The sequence below is a fragment of the Ovis aries genome, chromosome 4 (assembly GCF_016772045.2).
Source record: "Ovis aries strain OAR_USU_Benz2616 breed Rambouillet chromosome 4, ARS-UI_Ramb_v3.0, whole genome shotgun sequence".
Lineage (NCBI taxonomy): Eukaryota > Metazoa > Chordata > Mammalia > Artiodactyla > Bovidae > Ovis > Ovis aries.
In genome coordinates, this window is record NC_056057.1 from 11,960,932 (window position 1) to 11,979,643 (window position 18,712).

The following is an 18,712-nucleotide window of genomic DNA, read 5'->3' on the forward strand; positions in this document are numbered from 1 at the left end:
TCTATGGATTTGTAGGAGTTGACTCCATGAAAAATATCATGTAAGCTATAAGCATCTGAGTATAAAGCAGAGATGGTTTATGACCTAAACAGTGCCTTTGCTGTGAGTGCTCTGAGCCAGAGAATATCTGGGGTAGGGAAAAAAAACTAGAGAATGCCCAACTAAAGGTCCTGCACCTCTCTCTGTGATTTGACTATGCTCTTTGACTATTTGCATCCTTAATAAAGCTTGATCTCTTATTCATGTGAGTCTTATTTGATTATCCAAGCTTTTTAATCTCAATTTTTACCTAGGTCATTCAACTCATTAGTTTAAACCTTTCAGATTTTCTAACACATGCGTTAAATGCCACCGATTTTTCTCTAACAACTTCTTAGCTCCTCTCTGTGAGTTTTATGTAATATTTTCATCATTATTCAGTTCCAAATATTTTCTGACTTCCAGTTATTTTCTTTCCAATTATTTTTCTTTAGAAAGAAAACACACCCATAGTGTTTTTCTAAATTTCCAAACGCAAGTTATTTTCTAGCTAACTTTTTTTATGGCTACTAAGTTCTCTACTATTTTCAAAGAATGTGGCTTATGTGATAGCAGTACCTTGAAATTGGTTGAGTCTTGTTTCATGGTTAGGTGGTAATTTTCATTAATGTTCAACATGTACTTAAGAACAAGGATTAGCAAACTATGGTCTACAGGCTAAACCAGCTAGGTACCTTTGTTAATAAAGTTTTATTAGAACACAGCCACACCTGTGTGTTTATGCATCGTTCACAGCGGCTTTTCTAAGTATTCTAGATGGCTCAGTGGAAAGGCTACACCTGCCAATGCAGGAAACACAAGACTCAGGTTTGATCCCTGGGTTGGAAAGATCCCCTGGAGAAGGAAAGGGCAACCCATTCCAGTACTGCTGCCTGGGAAATTTCATGGACAGAGGAGCTTGCCGGGCTACAATCCATGAGGTCACAAAGAGATGGGACTTAGCGACCAAACAACAACATGGCTGCTTTTAAACTACGTGGTGGAGTTGAGACGTCGTGGCAGACACTGTGTCCTGCAAAGGCTAAAATATTTACCATCTCGCTCTACAGATCAAGTGTGCTGACCCCTACTGTAGGAAAATATTAATTCTGCAGTTTGGGGCAGTGTTCTATATTCTGTATATTAATAGTATATTTGTTCATTTAGCCTGATAATTCGGTAAAGTTTTTCAGGTTTGCTGTGGCAAGATAGATAAATAAATGATTTGTTCTTGGATGCACGGAAACAGTATAGTTACATCTTTCTGGTGAATTGATTTTTTAATTGTGAATATTGGATGGAATTCTGACCTTATATTAATATATACTACCTTTTGTCTATTTATGTTTTAGATTTGTCTCTGCTGAACAACAGAGATCTGCAATTGATTGTTTATTCCAGGAAAATTGTCTTTAGAATTTCTTCCATGTGCATTTAATGTAGTTACTGTTATATTTATTCCTAACACTGATATTGTACTGCTTTCTATTTGTCCTGACTTTGGGCTCTTTGACTCTCTTTTGCCCCTTTCTTGTCCTTATTTGAAATGATTATGTTTCTAATTTTATCTTTTCTCTTTAACCTAAATCACATATCAGTAAATACATTTATGTTCTTGGACTACTTACATTCTAATCAATTTACTTTTCACTTGAACATAATCTTTCAGTTTAGTTCTATCATATTTTAACCTCCTCCCCTAAAACTAGTGTTACTGTTTCTTTTTTTGCACAAATTTATTTGAATTTAACCACAGATGTCTACTTTTATAATTCATTTCTTACTATATTTAAAATCTTCAATGTAAAAAATTTCAAGTAAGAAAAGAAACTTTACACATTTATTAAAAGATATGGTGGAATTAATAAAGATAAAAGCAAAAATTATTAGAATACATACAAATGGCAGAATCATGAATATTTGTTTATTTAAAAGTCTAGTGAAGCTGTAAACAAGGAAAAAATTAATGAAAATTTTGTCTTTAAAAATTTGATGTAAATTTTATTGCTAAAATTTTTAAGCTTCCATCAAATTACTTTAAAGGAAAAGATTGATTGCCAAAATCAACCCAGGAAGATATAAAAAGCCTGAATAAATCAAAAGTTGTAAATCAAATGGAAAAGGTTGACAAAGAATTTCCATTAAGAGTGCTAGGTTTAGACAGTTTAATACATGAATTATTAAATCCATCTTAAACAAATAAATAAATCTTATAATATTATAAAATCCCAGAGCATAGAGAAAGAATATTTTACAACACTTTTTTTTTTTGGTTCAACAGAATACTAATGCCAAAATTTGAGGGAGCATTAGAAAGGGAAAAACTACAGATTTTAGATAAAATTCCTTTAAAATGATCAAATTGAATTCAGAGCTTTATTAAAGTTTTAATGTTTATATATGGTTTATTTTAAGAATTTATAGACTACAACCACTATAGAAAGCAGTATGGAGATTCCTTGAAAAACTAAGCATAGAAATACCATATGATCCAGCAATCCAACTACTGGACATTTACCCTGAGAAAACCATACCGGAAAGAGACACAAGTCCCCCGGTGTTTGTTGCGGCACTTTCTACAACAGCTAAGACATGGAAGCAGCCTAGATGTCCATCAACAGATGAATGGATTCAGAAATTGTGGTACATATACACAGTGGAATGTTACTCAGCTTTAAAAAAGAATACATTCTAATGAGGTGGGTGACCCTGGAGCCTATTGTACAGAGAAAAACAGAAAGAGAGACAGATATCGTATATTAACGCACGCTATGGAATCTAGAAAGATAATAGTGATGAGCCTATTAGCAGGGTAGCAGTGGAGACGCAGACATAGAGAGCAGACTTGTGGACACAGTGTGGGAGGGAGAGTGGGGTGAATTGAGAGAGCAGCATGGAAACATCTACATTACCATATGTAACATAGAGAGCCAGTGGGGATTCACTGTGCGACACGGGGAGGGCAACCCAGTGCTCTGTGACAGCCTAGAGGGGGGGTTGGCGTGGGAGATGGGAGGGAGATGTATGTATGTATGCGGCCGATTCATGCTGAGGTATGGCAGAAACCAGCAATACTGTAAAGCAAATATCTTGCAATAAAAATTTTTAAAAATTTATAGGCTAGCTCATGTTGAGATATCTATGAATCTATTAATGTCTATTAATATCAAATTCCAAGGGAGATAAAATGTCACATTTATTTGCTGAAAATCTGTCTAACTTGATCCATGATCTCTTCACATTAAGAAAAATCTTATAGTAAATTAGGAAGATGATTTATGTTTCATCAATCTGATAAATAATATTGATTCAAACTTGTAATCAATGTATAGTTAACTATAAGACACAAAGGGTATGTTGATAAAGATCAGAAATAACCAAATATATTTACTTACTATTATGTATCATTGTTTCTGGAAATTTCAGCTAATGCAACAAGGCAAGAAAAACAAGGAGTTTAGATATTAGTAACAAGTAGATACAATTATTATTGCAAATTTTGTGAATCTCTGTAGAACAACTTAAAAATCAACTGAATAGATAGTAAGTTTTCTTGTTTGATTAATCAGAAAATAACTAGGCCATACATTTTTTAAAAAAGAAAAAATAACTAGGCCAAAATCATATCTTTTCTATTTAACAGCAATTACCAGTTTAAATGTAGAAATTATAAGATGCTCTACTTACACACACAAAAAAAAACTTTAAAAAAATATGAAAAATAAACTTTAAATATAAATAATAAGGCACCGAGGAGTGATTTTTGTTATTCTGATATAATACCCTACCAGGGAGGTCCTTATGTGTCTCGCCCCTTTCTTCATCTTTAAGAGAGTAAAGGTAAACACACCTTTGAAGTAAGTGGGTAGGTATTTAGGGTTGTCATCCCCAGAGAGGACGGAGAGGCATGCTTTTATCATAGCTATCCTGAGACTGTCTAACCTAACTCCATTATAGGAAGAGAGGGTTTTGTCAGCCTTTTATTTCCATAGGGCTTAAGAAATAGAGCATGGAATCCTGGGGAATTATTGGCACAGGGATTACAGACATCCCCACTGTAACATATCTTATTCCTTTCAGACTCAGCATCTCCAGACAACACCTCAGGAGAAGGTGGCTGTGAGTGAGCCCATAAGGCCTGGATGTGCCTCAGAGAGGAGTATCCCTGACTTCAACATGAGGCAATGGGATATAGATGCAATCTGAGCCTACATTCCTTTGTAGGGCGAGTTGATTTGGACAAGTGGCTGAGAAAGCCACATTAAAGCCCAGAGAAGCCAGGTAGAGTTGCAGATGATTGCTGAGAGCACATCCTATTTTATAAAAGGATAACAGGGGCCATGGACAGAGAGGCAGCTTCTCCGTGACTCTAAAGTTGGATACCTAGAACTCTCATTTGTAAGTGAGGAAGGCTTCTAGCTCCCATTACTCAAGTGAAGCAAGAATTCTCATAGATTTGTACTGGACTATCTATGTCCTGATAATAGTATCTGGAAAAAAAAGTCATACTATGATTTTATAATATAAAGGAGATAAAAATATACATGGCCCCAACTGCCTACCTTGTGTTATTGACAGATTTCTTGTGTTACACTTTCATTTGTGATAGATACTATGCAAACCCAACTAATGGGATGGGAGTATTTTTAGCTTGAAAAACAGATTTTGAAATTAACCTGGAAAATAAATGTATCAATATAGTGAAGAAAAAGAATGAAATGCTGTGATATTATTATAAAAATTAATATAAATCTTTAAAAAAGAAAGTCAAGAAATAACCATTTGTCTGTTTTCTAAGAAGGGCAAATACTGGTCTTCAGTAGTTAAATGTTTAAACCAATGACAATAATTCAGAAATATCCTGATTTTAAAGATAATTGCCTCCTTGAAGCATAACTCGTAATCTTGAGATAAGGCTAGCCTTGATTATTAGTTATAAGAAGTGACATTTGCATATAAAAGTTTGATTTATAACATAACATTTTATTATAGACAGCAATATTTGTTAAAAAGTTGTAAATAGCGTTGGTTGCTCGCTTAAGATTGTAGGCTACTATTTAAAACAAAAGTTTTGTTTAGTAGGTAATAATTAAATTGGAGGTATACCATCATTCATCTTGCTCAAATAAGCTCAAGAAACAAAAAATGACTGAGAATATCTTGTTTAAAATTATAGGTGAACAACCTCTATATAAAACAAAATGTAATTTACGAGTAGAAGTTTTCTGGAAAGATTAAAACACAATGCAGAATATCAATTTGTCATGAGAATTACAGTGCTGTGATTCAGATGAAAAACTTTCAGGAGAGGATGGTTAAGACAGACATCTTCAGTATCAAATATCAAAAGAACTGTTAAAGCAAAATATAAAATTAAAATAAGATTAACCTCCATTTTAGTCTCAGAGGGGAACAGCTGGCCTCCACTGCAAATTTCTATCTTCACTGAAGAATCTATTAGCTTCAAATAATAGGTAAGATAAAGTTATAAATGGATTCGTGGGGTTAAGGCGCTTAGACTCTGAAGGTAGTGTCAACATATAGAGTTGACCCTTGAACAACTCAGGGATTAGGAGCACCCACTTTTGTGCAAACAAAAATCTGTGTACTACTCTCTCTGCCTCAGAAACAAAGGAATTAATAAATGCGTAGCCCAAGGGCAGGAAGCAGAAAGGTTAGATAGAATCAGAACTGAAACCCCAGTTCTTTTGATTCCACATAATGTGATCTCATAAGTTTCATAAGTTTATAAAAGTTTCAAACAGAAACTTTTCCCCAAACATAGTTAATTCAAAGATCTGTAAAATGAAAATATGGGTAGTATATTTATTTTTAAAAGTCTGCATATAAATGGGCCTGTGCAGTTCAAATGTGTGTTGTTCCAAGAGTCAACTGTAATTTATATTCTATACACATTAAGAGTTATGAACATAAATATCAGGATAGATTTAAAAAAGGAAAATTGATCTATGGTTCTTAAACCTTGATTATTTCCATTTTAAAACGATGTTTGGGATGTCAGTTTTCCCTAGGATAATAGTGGTTACTTAGGTAATAATTTCTCCACATACCCTCTGAAGATGTATGGATCCATAAAAGGTATAAAAGATATATATCTTTTATATATAAAAGAGATATAAAAGAACCATCCATAACTCACATCTAAAGCAAAATTAGGAAAAAGGGACTACGCAAACTTCAGTTCACATGTAACTGAGGAAAGGATGTGAAGATTGTGCCAAAAAAAGAGGAGTGTGGTGGGTTTCTGCAATTAGTGAAATACAGATAATATCACACCAAGAAAAGAAAAGAGGGTTTTACCCAAACTGGAGTCTGAGACCTGGTGGATCAATGCCATGACTATTAGGGGACTGAGAAGGAGAAAAGACGGAAACTGAAGAACCAAAGGAGGCAGTCGTGGGAAGGCACAGTTTAAAGTGGCGGTGTTGTTGCTGTTTTAGTCGCTAGGTCGTGTCTTTTGCAACCCCGTGGATGGTAGCCCACCATGCTCCTATGTCCGTGAGATTTCCCAGGCAAGAATACTGGAGTGGGTTGTCATTTCCTTCTCCAGGGGATCTTGCCAAGCCAGGGTTTGAACTTGCACCCCCTGCTGCTGCTGCTGCTGCTGCTGCTGCTAAGTCACTTCAGTCGTGTCCAACTGTGCGACCCCATAGACGGCAGCCCACCAGGCTCCCCCGTCCCTGGGATTCTCCAGGCAAGAACACTGGAGTGGGTTGCCATTTCCTTCTCCAATGCACGAAAGTGAAAAGTGAAAGTGAAGCCGCTCAGTTGTGTCCGACTCTGCGATCGCATGGACTGCAACTGAACTGCATGGGAGCCCAGGATGACAGGGAGGCACTCTAAAAGAAGTAAATATCCTTTGGAGGCTTGAATGGAAATAAGGAAGAAATAGTGAATGGAAAAAAGGAAAAAAATGCTGGAAAGCAAGAATCTCATAGAAAGTACAAGAATCACAGAAGTAAAAGACACACCAGCAGGTAAAGTCTTTGCAATTCTGTGCACCGACAGAGAAGAGGATTCCTAAACTAAGAACTCAGGTAAGCTCCCCAAGCCCCTCAAACCCCTCAATAGTGCTCCATAAGGATGCTCATTCTTGTTAAACCAAGAACATCCAAGACATGAGCTATTCAAAAGGAAAATACTAGATATAAGTATAAAATATATACTTATATATCAGTATACTGAAGTAAGATAAGCAAAATTGCTTAAAATAGGCAAAAGCAAATCATGTTCATGTATAAATAATGTAAGTAGCCTGGCAAGAAGAAAAACAACTGTAAAATATTTAAATTTTGGTCAATTTTTATATATTTCTCAGTAAATTATTAGACTATAAAGTTAAACAAAAATCCTCTGGGGTTTCAGGCAAAAAGAGTAAGTCACAAAGGAAAACAAATATCAGCAATAGATTTCAATAGCAATATACTCTGGTCTCTGACAAACCCAAACAGTGTGTTAAAAAGCAAAGATATCACTTTGCTGATAAAGATCCATAGAGTCAAGACTACTGGTCTTTCCATAGACATATACAGATGTCAGAGCTGGATCACAAAGAGGGCAGAGTGCTGAAAAATTGATGCTTTCAAACTACGGTGCTGGAGAAGACTCTTGAGAGTCCATCGGACAGCAAGGAGATCAAACCAGTCAATCTTAAAGGAAATCAGCCCTGCATACTCATTGGAAGGACTGATGCTAAACCTGAAATGCCAATACTTTGGCCGTCTGATGTGAAGTACTGACTAATTGGAAAAGACCCTGATGGTGGGAAAGATTGAAGGCAGCAGAAGAGGGCAACAGAGGATGAGATGTTTGGATGACATCACCAATTCGATGGACATGAACTTGGGCAAACTCCAGGAGATGGTGAAGGGCAAGGAAGCCTGGAGTGCTGCAGTCCATGGGTTAGCAGAGTCAGTGACTTGGCAACTGAACAACAACAAATACTCCAATCTATTGGCCCTACCACCGTTTCACTCTCTCCCCTTGATGCTTTGCTTCCTCTCCTCATGTGGCTTAAATTTCATAGATTTCAACATTAATTATGATGTGAACTGTAGGTTTTTGTGGGCACCCTTTTTCAGGTGAAGGAGGATCTCTTCTAGTCTTACCTTGTTGGGTTTCTTTTTACAATGAATTGACATTGAATTTTATCAAATGCCTTTTGTGCATCTTTTAAAATGATCATGTGAGTTGTCATTTATTTTGCTAATGTGATCAATTACAATGATTGATTTTCTTGTTACAACTGCTGTATACCACCAGTAGGATATACATCAGCTACTCGTGATGTGTTGTGTATTACTGGATTTAACCTTGTGCTTGCTTGTTCACGTCTTATGCATCTTTCCCAAGGAAGAAGTTGACATATAATTTTTCTTCCTTGCAATACTTTACCAATGATTTTTATCTTGAAAATGGGAATTATTTCTTTTTTGTTATCTTCTAAAAGAGATTTTGGAAGTTGGGATTATTTCTTCTTAAATGTTTGGAGTAATTGACCAATGTATCCATCTGAGCCTAAAGTTTTCTTTGTGCTAAAGTGGGATTGGAGCTTCACTTTCTTTAACAGATGGGAATGTTCAGAATGTCTTCCTGTTTTTATGTTAGTTTTAGAAATAGGCCCAGCTTAATGAGCATGCAGCCCATGTGGTCACAGGCATTTGTAAGGCTTCTGCTCTTGGTTTAATCTTTTATTGTGACTATTTTAAAATTCTTAATTAGTGTCTGAACAAGGATTTTCTCATTGTCACTTTGTTCTAGACCCCCAAAATTATATAGCTGTTCACATTTTGTCACTTTTATTTTTAAAGGGATTTGCCTGTTTCATCTAACTTGCCAAATTTATTGCTATGAATTTGTTAATAATATCTATTAATGTTATATTTAACATCTTTATAATTTATAATATTGCCTGCTTTTCTATTGATGACAGTAATAATTTATGTTCTTTTTTTCTTTGAAATCTTGCTATTAACAAAATATTTGATTAATCTTTTCAAAGAAAAAAATTTGACTATTTTCTTGAAATTAGTGTCAGTTTTCTAAACATTTTCATTATTGTTGTTATTTTATTCACTTCCTTTCTTCTACACCTTTTGGGGTACTTAAATATGTGTTTAGTATGGTTAAGTTTTCTGGTTTCTTGAGATGGAATATTAGAACTTTTTAAATCTTTCTTTTAAAAGTTAACTTTACTTATTTACTAATTTTTGGCTGCGCTGGGTCTTCATCACTGTGCGGTGTTTTCTCTAGTTGTAGAGAGAAGGGGTACTGTCTAGTGGTGGTCTGCGGGTGTCTCATTGCAGTGACATCCCTGGTTGTGGAGCATGGGCTTGGCTCTAGAATGCCCAGGCCTCAGTAGTTGTGGCTCCTGGTCTCTACAGCACAGGCTCAATAGTTGTGACACACGGACTTAGTTGCTCTACGGCATGTGGGATCTTCTTGGATCAAGGATCTAACCCATGTTTCCTGTATTGGCAGGTCATTTTGTTACCACTGAGCCACCAGGGAAGCCTTCTTTCTTCCTTTTGATTACTAATTCAGAGCTATAAATTTTCCTTTAATCACTATTTTAACTCACATCCTGATTTTTTAATATGTCAGATTTTTATTTACATTTAGCTGAAATATATTCTCATGTAATAGTATGTGTTTAATTTACAAATTAAATGTGAAAAATTCTTAAAGAGATGGGAATACCAGACCACCTAACCTGCCTCCTGAGAAATCTGTATGCAGGTCAGGAAGCAACAGTTAGAACTTGACCTGGAACAACAGACTGGTTCCAAATAGGAAAAGGAGTATGTCAAGGCTGTATTATTTAGCTTATAGGCAGAGTACATCATGATAAACGCTGAGCTGGAAGGAGCACAAGATGAAATCAAGATTGCCGGGAGAAATAGCAATAACCTCAGATACACAGATGACATCCAATATGGCAGAAAGTGAAGAACTAAAGAGCCTCTTGATGAAAGTGAAAGAGGAGAGTGAAAAAGTTGGCTTAAAACTCAACATTCAGAAAACGAAGACCATGGTATCCAGTCCCATCACTCCATGGCAAATAGATGGGGAAACAGTGGAAACAGTGAGAGACTTTATTTTAGGGGGCTCCAAAATCACTACAGATGGTGTTGAAACCATGACATTAAAAGACGCTTACTCCTTGGAAGAAAAGTTATGACCAACCTAGATAGCATATTAAAAAGCAGAGATATTATTTTGCTAACGAAAGTCTCTCTAGTCAAAGCTATGGTTTTTTCCAGTAGTCATATATGGATGTGAGAGTTGGACTATAAAGAAAGCTGAGCGCCAAAGAATTGATGCTTTAGAACTGTGGTGTTGGAGAAGACTCTTGAGAGTCCCTTGGACAGCAAGGAAATCCAACCCATCCATTCTAAAGGCGATCAGTCCTGAATATTCATTGGAAGGACTGATGCTGAAGCTGAAACTCGTATTTTGGCCACCTGATGCAAAGAACTGACTTACTTAAAAAGACCCCAATGCTGGGAAAGATTGAAGGTGGGAAGAGAAGGGGGCAACAAAGAATGAGTTGGTTGGATGGCATCACTGACTCAATGGGCATAAGTTTGAGTAAACTCCGGGAGTTGGCGATGGGCAGGGAAGCCTGGCATGCTGCAGTCAATGGGGTCGCAAAAAGTTGGACACGACTGAGCAACTGAACTGAACCGAATTTCCACTCAGAGGTTTTCCAACTATCTTTTTGTTATAAATGTCTAGTTTCATTTTGTAATCAGGAAATATATTCTATGTGATTTCGATTATTTGGAGTATTTTGAGACTTACCTATGGATCAGCAAGTCTATTTGGTAAATAGTCCACATAGTCTTAAAACCGATATTTATTCTGAATGTGTTAGGTGTAGTATTTTGTTGTTTAAATTTCCTATTTCATTAATTTTTCCTACTTTTTCTTTTATGAAGGAAATGTATTTAAATATCAAATTATATGCTATAATTATAGATATGTCTATTTCTCCTTTTAATTATCTCAATTGTTCTTTCATGTATTAAATTTTATATTAAACATGTAGACATTTATAATTATTATTGATTAAATTGACCCTTTTATTGCTGTGAAAGTCCCTTTTTGTTTTGACTTCTCCTTGTCTCAAAGTCTTTGTCTGAGATTAATATAGTATTTTATTATAGTTAGTGTTTATTTGGTATACCTTTCTATTTTTATTTTCAGATATTTCAGATGTTTATGATGTGTATATAAAGCATGTCTTTTATAAACAGTATTGAGTTGGATCTTGAATTATGTTTTTTAATTCAATATGACCATTTCTTCCTTTAATTGGAGTGTTTAGCCAATTTACATTTAATAATATTACTTATATAGTTGGGTTTAAGTCAACTATCTTGCTATTGTTTTCTAATTGTCCCATCTTTGGGTTCTTCATTTCTTTTTTTCTTGATTTCCTTTGGATTAAACATTCCATTTTTCCTATTAGTCCATCTTTTCCTCTCTTTACTCTTTAGCTCTATATATTTTGTTATTCTTTCTCTTATATTACGATATGTATTCTAGCTAGTAAATTGTCATATTCCCCAAAGTATACAAAAACCTGGAAAGGATTTAATTCCATTAACCAACACTCCTACCTTTGATGCTATTAATTCCACGTATCTAAAACCTATATGTTTTAAATGCATAAGATACAATACTCAATACTTTTAAACAAAATATTCATTTATAGTTTTTCACACATATTTTCTAGTGCTCTCATTTATTTCATTTTGCACTTACATGTTTCCATCTGGGATCATTTTTCTTCAGAATTCCCATTAATGTTTCTGTAGTACAAATCTGCTGACAAGGTCTCTTGGATCTTGTTTATATGTAAGTGAGCGAAGTGAAGTCGTTCAGTCGTGTCTGACTCTTTGCGATCCCCTGGACTGTAGCCCACCAGGCTCCTCTGTCCATGGGATTCTCCAGGCAAGAATACTGGAGTGGGTTGCCATTTCCTTCTCCAGGGGATCTTCCCGACCCAGGGATCGAACTCAGGTCTCCCTCATTGCAGGCAGACGTTTTAACCTCTGAGCCACCAGGGAACATCTTCATTTATCCTTCCATTTTTATGGACATTTTTGCTGGGTATACAATTACTGGTTTGCAGGATTTGTTTGCTTAGCTCTTTAAAATGTTAGTCTGTTGTTTTCTGACTTTCATGGTTTCTGTTGAAATATCAGTCACCAGTTTTTTTGATGCTCATTTGGGGATATTATCTCTGTTTTTTCTAGGTAAATTAATTTGACTTTAATTTTCAGAAGTCTGGCTGAAATGTGGCCAGTGGTATTTATCTTTGGATTTATCCTGTTTGGAATATGTAGAGATTCTTGAATATATTGTCATATGTTCTTAGTTAGGAGAAACTCTTACCCATAATTTTTCCAATATTGCTTCTTTTTATATTCTCTATATTAATTATTATAGTATATAGAACTTTTCTTATTGCTTTGTTCAAAATGTTACTGTGTTTTGAGGAATATCTACTGGGCTTTGGCACAAATATCATGCACCCTGTTTACTTGTAAGGATGTCACATAATCAGTTTAGGAGCTGAGAAAATGCTAAATGAACCCTGCTTAATGACATCATGAAATAATATATCACAATTCAACTTGCAGAGGAAAATCAAAATAACATCTTCCTCAAATTGGAAGAAAATATCTGTAAATCATGTAACTAGCAAAGGATTCTTACCCAGAATACATAAAAAAGTACAAATTAATAATACAGAGTCAAATGGAAAAGTGGAAGAAATACAAATAGACAACTTACAGAAGAGGAAATGACAATGGCCAACAAAATAGTTAAAACTGATTTTCAACATCATCATTAATCGGGAGAATAATATCAAACAACAGTGAGGTACAATGTCTCAGTTATATGAATGGCAACAAATTAAAGACTTGGACATTGCTCAGTGTTGTCAAAAACTTGAAGAAATAGAAATTTGTATACATTGCTGCTTAATGGTATTAATATCGACATGTCTTTAACTAGCAACCCCATTTCCAGGTCCATATATGTGTACAATGAGATGTGTATATAAACATTTGTGATAATATTGTTTATAAAAGCAAAAATTTGGAAATATCCACCAATAAGGAAATGAATGACTATACTGTACCATATTCATGTACTGGGATAACATTGCAAAGTCAGAATAAATGAAGCAGTTCTGCATGAAACAATCTGGATTTATAGACTATACCTAAAACATGATGGGCTTTCCTGGTGGATCAGACAGTAAGAATCTGCCTGCAATGCAGGAGACGCAGGTTCAATGCCCAGGTCAAGAAGATCCCCTGGAGGAGGAAATGGCAACCCACGCCAGTGTTCTTGCCTGGAGAATTCCACGGACAGAGAAGCCTGGTGGGCTACAGTGCATGGGGTTGCAAAGAGTTGGACATGACTGAGTGACTGACACTTTCACTTTCACAACCTAGTGGTAGCAATGCATCATGACGATGGATACACACCATGTGACACCATAGAAATAATTGGAAGACACGTATAGCAGTACTTCATATTGCTGTGGGTGAATATATTCATAATACAAGTGTTAAAATATGCACATACTCCAGTATTAGAAGATCAGTTACTTTTCAAGAGCGTGAGGGAGAGACAGGATGACAGAGGAGCATTTGAGTCTTAAGTTCTGTTTGCAACATTTCATTTCTGAAAACAGAAAAAGCAACTGAAACAAATTTGGCAAACTCCTATCATGCTTTTTAAATTGGGTCAGTTATACTGTTTTCTGTAATTTTTTATACGTTTGAAGCAATTCATGATTAAAATTTAAATTATAAACATAGTAGCACTTTTTTTTTTTTTTTTTGAGCCGAATTTGTATTTCCTCATTCATATTGTGAACAAAACAATTGCTTTCTTTGCCTCTGGGGTGTAAGACTTGGTCGCCTATAAGTTACTCAAATATGCAGGGGATAAAAGTGACTGAATTTGCAGTGTTCTTTTTTATGTTAACATTATAAGCTAAGTTTAAAGGAAAATATAACCTTTAGTGAGAGGAAATAAATAATTTTAAGTGCAACATTTAGTAATAATCCTGGAAATACCAACTAAAATAATGATTAAGTGTTAGTCGTTCAACTGTGTCTGACTCTTTGTGATGCCATGAACTCTAGCCTGCCGGACTCCTCTGTCCATGGGCTTCTTTAGACAAGAACACTGGAGTGGGTAGCCGTTCCCTTCTTCAGGGGATCTTCCTGACCCAGGGGTCGAACCTGGGTCTCCTTCATTTCAGGTAGATTCTTTACCTTCAGAGTCAACAAGGAAGCTAGTCTAATAATCTGTTATTGTTGTTGTTCAGTTGCCCAGTCATGTCCGACTCTTTGTGACCCCATGGACTGCAGCACATGAGGCCTCCCTGTGCTTCACCATCTCCCAGAGTTTGCCCAAGTTCATGTCCATTGCATCATTGATGGCATCCAGCCATCTCATCCTCTGATACCTTCTTCTCCTGCTGCCCTCAGTCTTTCCCAGCATCAGGGACTTCTCCAGTGAGTTGACTGTTAGCATTTGAGTCTTAAGTTCTGTTTGTAACATTTCATTTCTGAAAACAGAAAAAGCAACTGAAACAAATTTGGCAAACTCCTATCATGTTTTTTAAATTGGATGACCAAAATACTGATCGTGACCAAAATAGTCTGTTATTAGATACCTAATAATCCAATAATGATTAGATACCACTTAATTATAACTGATTTTCCTGTTTATTTTAAACCCATTTGTTGGGCATTTGTATGCATTCTTAGATTCTTAGGTGGCGATAAATTGATTTAACTTTGTAATGCAATTTGTTAGTATATACTGAGAGCATAAAAATGCTCATACCTCTTGACTAAGTTATTTCCACCTCAAGGAGACAAACGTTGTTAACCACTTGATGGTGAAATACTAGATTGTTTATATTTCCTTATAATTTTCTTTTATTTTCTATATAGTATACAGTGGGTATAATAATATATTTTAAAATGAAAGAAAATCCTCTTAATTTTGCTTGAAAAACCCAAACACTCTAACAATAAAACTCCTAGGAAAATAAATACTGTATTAGTGTGTCTGGGAGTTGTATCAGGCATAGCAAAGCCCAAGGGACAAATGGTTAAACTTGCTTGAGGGGGGGTCAAGGAATTCTGTGCCAACAAGAAAATTCAACTTGCCAAGTGTTCCTCAATGCGTGATTTAAGTATTCATCCTAATCATTTGGAGTCAGTGTTTTTAATGTACATCTTTTGAGTGTCAATTCAAACCACTAAATCAAAACACTTGGACATGGGGCTTAGAAGTCTAGGTAGTACCTGGCTGCCCAGATGGTTGCAATGCACAAAATTTGATAACCATATTATACAAAAATAAGGCAGTATGACATGTTTTAGAAACTGAATATAATCTAGTGCAGCTGAATTGTAGGTTACAGATGATGGTGGAATGGGGTAGATCAATCTGGAAGAGAATACTATGGTCTACTTGTAAGAAGTCTTAAATGACACACACGGGCTTGGACAGTAACATGAAGATTCAACAGAAAATCATTAAAAGAGTTTTAAGCAGAAGAGTAAACTGATAAGATTTTTTAATAAATATTTCTTGGGCATCGGTGTGAATGATTGGATATGGAGCAGACGTAGGCAGGGAGGACACTTGGGGAAATGTTTTAATTTTCCTGGAATAAGGAGGCTTAAAATAGGCGTGTGCTTCCCTGGTGGTACTAGTAGTGAAAACTCCACCTGCCAATGCAGGAGACACAGGAGACATGGGTTCAATCACTGGGTTGGGAGGATCCCCTGGAGTAGGAAATGGCAACCCACTCCAATATTCTTGCCTGGAGAATCCCATGAACCGAGGAGCCAGGCAGGCTACAGTCCATGGGACTGCAAAGAGTCAGACTCGATTGAGAACACACAACACAGAACAGGATTGAGTAGATACGCTTGGCAACCAATTGAATATGTGAGTGAAGGGAGAAGAAATAACCTTAGATGATTTTGATTTCCACATTTGCTTGCCTTCATCTCTACATTTATAACAATATATAGGCAAAGAATAGTTAAAGTTTGCAGTTTTCTAATTTTTTGTATTTTTATCCAAAACCCAATATATATATTTTTAGGAACATGACACTTGTAAAGACAAGCTTCTACAAGCACTGTTACAATATAAGGAAGGCCATGCCAAAGGACAGTCCCTCATTGAAAAACATCATCGCCTAAATGTCTACAAGACTTTTGGCAGAAATAGCATGTACACTTGGAGATACTGGGACTTCCCTGGTAGCGCAGATTGTAGGTAAAGAATCTGCCTAAAATCCAAGAGATCCAGCTTCAATCCCTGGGTCAGAAAAATCTCCTGGAAAAGGGAATGGCTACCCATGTCCCAGTCGATGGACAGAGGAGCCTGGCAGGCTACAGTCCACGGGGTCACAAAGAGTTGGACACAACGGAGTGACTAACACTTTGGAGGTACTGTGATTCAAGAATCCTCTGGAAGGCTCCAGGTGCAGTTTCTATAAGTGAACGTGTACAATATGTATACACGGGTGGTAGTCCATAACAACTTTTTTCAGTAAGTGAATGTGATATTAAAAGCTAGCCCATTCCTTTTTCATGTCACAGACTGGGACATTTCTTTTAATCAGTCTGTCTGGTGAAACCACAGTAGTGACTTGTCTTCAAGCTGATTGTGGCAAGAAGGAATTTCCCTTCGACTGCAGAACGCCCTACAACAGCTTTATTTGTTACTTCATTGAATTAAAATTGCAGAGGTTTGGAGTATTAGAACAGTTGTATAAAAGTCCACTTTTGACCCTTGCTGAATAGAAAACTGCAGCTGTAAGCCAGGTCACGTCCATGAACCTGGGTTAAAGGTGACGAATAGCAAATCAAGTTTTCCCTGTAGTGCTTGGAACTCCCCAAGTCCGCCACAAAGACTCTGTATCACTCAGTCAACAATCCCAGAACACAGACAAGATCCTTCTGTTGTAATCATTCTCAGAAACCACCAAAAAAGTCCTAAATATAGGCCTTACTCAACTGAAAACTTTTAATGACAGACTTTTTGTTGTTGTTACCTCTCATACTCTATAAAAGCCTCCTCCTCTTTTTCCTCCTCTTAAAAATGTCTTTGGTTTGTTGGAGAAACTAGGATGTTTGTCTTGTAGGGTGTCCAGTATTATGGATTTGGCTGGTTGACTTTCCCTGGGCCCTTAGAACTTGCTCCTTTATCCCCAAGTGTGCCTTATAATCTGACAGTACAATGATAGGTCTACAATGAGCTAGAGACTGGCTTAACTTTAGGCTTATTTTTTTCTCTCCTTCTGTCTGCAAGATCACTTCTTTGGACGGGGTGTCCATTTCTTGTTACCTCATATCCAGAAGTGAATAATATGTGTTGGCACACTTTTAGTAAGGTTAAAATTATCCATTAGTCTCATTGCTCCATGGAACTGTTCTCCATCAATCTTCCATGCCCTGGTTTCAGCATGCACGGATAATCATTACCCAGATGCACACGTTCACTAGGGGTATCTTCTAACATTTTATTGCATGTATTAGGTGGGATTCCTCTGTGAGTAACTTTCTCTCATACACTATTTAGTTTTTAAGACTAAATAAAAAAGAATAAGTCCTTTATTATTTCTCTTAATTCATTAGTTTTCAAAGTAGTGAGATAGTGCTCTAGCAAGCTTCAAGAGTCACCAAGGAGGTGCATGTGTGTATGTGTGTGTGTGTGATGATTAATCATGTTATATTCATATTTATATACTTACCCATATTGTGGTCAATATTTGTTTTGATGCTCATATTGCCTCATTCCCTGATGGTACTCTCCTATTCTTGTGATAGGACTCATTAGGCTTTCATAGTTTCCTTACTTTATTTAATGAAATGGCCCAGGTTCATCTTTCAGATTTCTTGTCTCAGACCTACACTCAGCGATTATTCTCAAGACCTCTGGTTTCTTTTACTGACTATAATCTGGACAGTAGCTGTACCTACTACTGCTGGATTGTCATTGATCCAAAGACTTTGCAATGAAAGGGTGGGAGACACATTTTTATAGAATATATAATATTCTATACATAATAGGTTCAAAATAACACTACAAAATGCATTTTCAGAATTTATTTGACTCTTGGATTATATTTTCCAAAAGATACATAGTCCAATTACTAGTTTTGAAAGTCACTGAAAATAGTCATATACCCTTTTCACACTTATGCCATTATTCAATATTTATTTAGGTTCAATTGTTTTGGTTGGCTTCCAATCTTAGAAAAATGCTTTTTATTTTTTAAATTTAATTTTGGTTTTAAATGACACAAAAATTTACATGGTCCAAGATCAAAACTATATAGTAAGGTACATTCACATCTTCCTCCATCTTATAGGTAACCATTTTTAATATAATATCTTTGCAGCTTCTATTATTTGTGAATGTGTATTTAGTCACATTGTTCTAGACCCTGTTTTATTAAGTGTATTCTGAGGATCAGATGATATTCACATATAAATAATTTGCTCACTTTTCATTCATAATTTCTTCAACCAACCCCCTATTGATAAGTGTCTCATTTGTTTCCAGGTTTCGGTTTTATTCCAAATAATCCACCAACCACAGCATA